Source organism: Helianthus annuus, chromosome 2, assembly GCF_002127325.2.
Source record: "Helianthus annuus cultivar XRQ/B chromosome 2, HanXRQr2.0-SUNRISE, whole genome shotgun sequence".
Lineage (NCBI taxonomy): Eukaryota > Viridiplantae > Streptophyta > Magnoliopsida > Asterales > Asteraceae > Helianthus > Helianthus annuus.
The window spans coordinates 33456932-33459600 of NC_035434.2; the positions used below are offsets into that span (position 1 = coordinate 33456932).

General features: G+C 43.2%; 1 non-coding gene across 1 annotated transcript; it reads left to right on the forward strand.

Annotated features, from left to right (window-relative positions):
- Positions 1-917: 917 nt before the first annotated feature.
- LOC118489885 lies at positions 918-1023 on the forward strand. Its single transcript, XR_004887898.1, has one exon. It is a non-coding gene; the product is annotated as a small nucleolar RNA R71 (small nucleolar RNA).
- Positions 1024-2669: the final 1646 nt, after the last annotated feature.

The following is a 2669-nucleotide window of genomic DNA, read 5'->3' on the forward strand; positions in this document are numbered from 1 at the left end:
TCTTGACCCGTTATATCCTCAACCACCCCATCAACCAAATCTGGTGAAGGATTGGTTTTGTACTCTTTCCCACTTCTCAAAACACTTACATGGTGAATATTAACATTATTACCTCTTGACGTACCATGAGATGGGTTTACCTTAGTGTCGCTTGGTAATAGACCTTTACTCTTCTTCAATTCGGACACTTCGGTGGCAAGTTGACCCATTTGGGTGGTCAAAGTTTGGATTGCTTTGTCTCGGGCCTCATCCTTTTGTATGCGAGCATCATCCATTTGGTTCCTCTTTTGCATTTCCACTTGCATGCTCTTCAACATTTCCATCATTTCATTTCCACCCGAAGACCCCCTTGTTCTTGTCCCGATCGATATTGCCTTTGGTATCCTTGGTTGTTCCCCCCTTGATATCCACTTTGGTTATTGTAAGGTTGGCGCGAACCATAATTACCTTGATTACCTTGGAAATTCGGGTTTGCTTGATTCGAAGGGTTCCCATAACAAAAATTCGGGTGGTTTCTCAACCCGGGGTGGTAAGTGTTAGAATTCATGTTGAAGTTTCTACCACCTCCTCCTTGACCTTGAACGGCATGAACTTCTTCATATTGCCCTTCCACCATTCCTTGGCAATTTTCAGCCGCATGACCTATTTCATTACACAATGCACAAACATCATAAATTTGGTTAGAAGTTTGAACATTACCGTCATCTATTGCGTGCACTTGAGGTCGGGCAATGGCCGGTCGTGCTCTCCTTGATGCTTGAGCTTTTCTCTTTGATGTAGTTTCCATGCTCTCCAAAAACTCCCAATCATCGATCTCGTAATTTGTACCAAAAGTCCCATCGGTGATGGACATTAAATCACGAGCATCTTCGGCACTCAACCCCTCGTGAAAGGCATTCATTAATTCCCACAATTCGATTCCATGGTGAGGGCAATTTTTGATCATCATATTGAAACGCTCGAAAGCCTCATGAAACATCTCACCATGTTGTTGTTGGAAGCTTCTCAACCCCTTTCTTGCATCGTTAGTCTTTTGGGCGGTGTAAAACTCATCCAAGAAGGTTTCTTGCATTTCTCCCCATGTATATATGGATGCTGAAGGTAATGTGTAGAACCATTTTTTCGCCTTATCTTCCAAAGAAAATTGGAATAATACCAATTTAATATCGTCGGCTGAGAACCCTTGACTCCCAAGAGTGTTACAAATCGAGTCATAAGCCTCCAAATGAAAGTAAGGCTCCTCCGTTGCTAACCCCTTATATTTTGGCAAACTTTGCAAAGAGTTGGTCCTCACTTCAAATGTCCTTCCTTGATCATTGTGAGGAATGACTACTGGTGAAGGGTTATGAGTGATTACCGGCCTAAAATGCGCTTCGATGCCCCTCACATTTTCTCTAAGGTGCCTCCTTGGTACACCGAAACTACCTCTTGGAGGAATAGGACCCATTGGCCTTGGTACGTGCCCTTGTGGTGCAATTGGTTGTTGAAACTGTTGTTGTGGCATCGGTGGGCGTTGAGGTGGTCTTTGGAATTGTGGTTGCACCTTTTGCAGCCGGACTTGTTGCAATGGTATAGGGCGTTGCATTTGTGGCCCTTGTGGTCTTGGCCGAATGTTTTGTGGTATGAGTTGTTGTTGTTGTGGCATTCCACCGACACTTGCCATCCCTTGAGATTGACTTTGCACATAACCGAATTCTCCTTGATCACCATAACCCCCATAAGCATACCCATCTTCATCATAACCCTCGAACTCCTCAAATCCTTCATCATACCCATCTCCTTGAATTCTCGACGATTGCCCAAATGGAAGAGTCGAGTATTGGAAACCCGACTGGTTTGATGGTCGAAACGGTGTAGCATGGACAATGGACGAAATTGGTGCTATGGTATGGCTTGAATATGACGGACCCGCACCCGGGAAGAAATGTGATAATGGTGGTATAGTAGTGGAAGGGTTAAATGTGATGGTTGGTTCTTCTTGGGTAGTAATGGGTTGTGTGGTGTTGGTTGGTGTGACATTTTGAAGTATGGTGGGTTCGGTAGTATTTGGTGGAATGGTGGTATTTGGTGAAGGTTGAGTGGATGTTGGTATAAATGATGAGGTGGATTCACCCGTAGTGGGTGGTCGTGGTGGTGGTGGATCCCGATCCATGTATCTCAGTGGTGTAATCGGTGTGATTGGTGTTGTTGGTGAACCGCTGATTGTGTTTTCCCTTAACAAAATCCTATTTGCTCGAAAAGTTCGTTCAATTTCCGGATCAAATGCTAGTGGTGAACGCTTGTGAGAGCTTCTAGTACGCATGCACCTGTAAATACCTGCACACTAACACACCCAGCGTAAACCAGAAAAATAACAAACTTAAGAAAAGCAAAAATAACACACGTTGCGCACTACTCCCCGGCAACGGCGCCAAAATTTGACGTGATGTCGTGGTCACAATCAAATTTAATCCCAATACCAACTATATAGATAGTGGCAAGTGGGTATCGAACACAGGGAGTTTGTGGAATATGTGTTATTTGAAAGTTTATCTAATTTAACTAAATTAATCTAATTGCAAGAGAAATAAAAGTCAAGAGTTTATGTGAGTGAATTGGTTTTAGACTAAATTAAACTAATTAAATTGCAAGAGAAAAGTTTGGTTGTAAGCAAATTAGAGACAAATGAC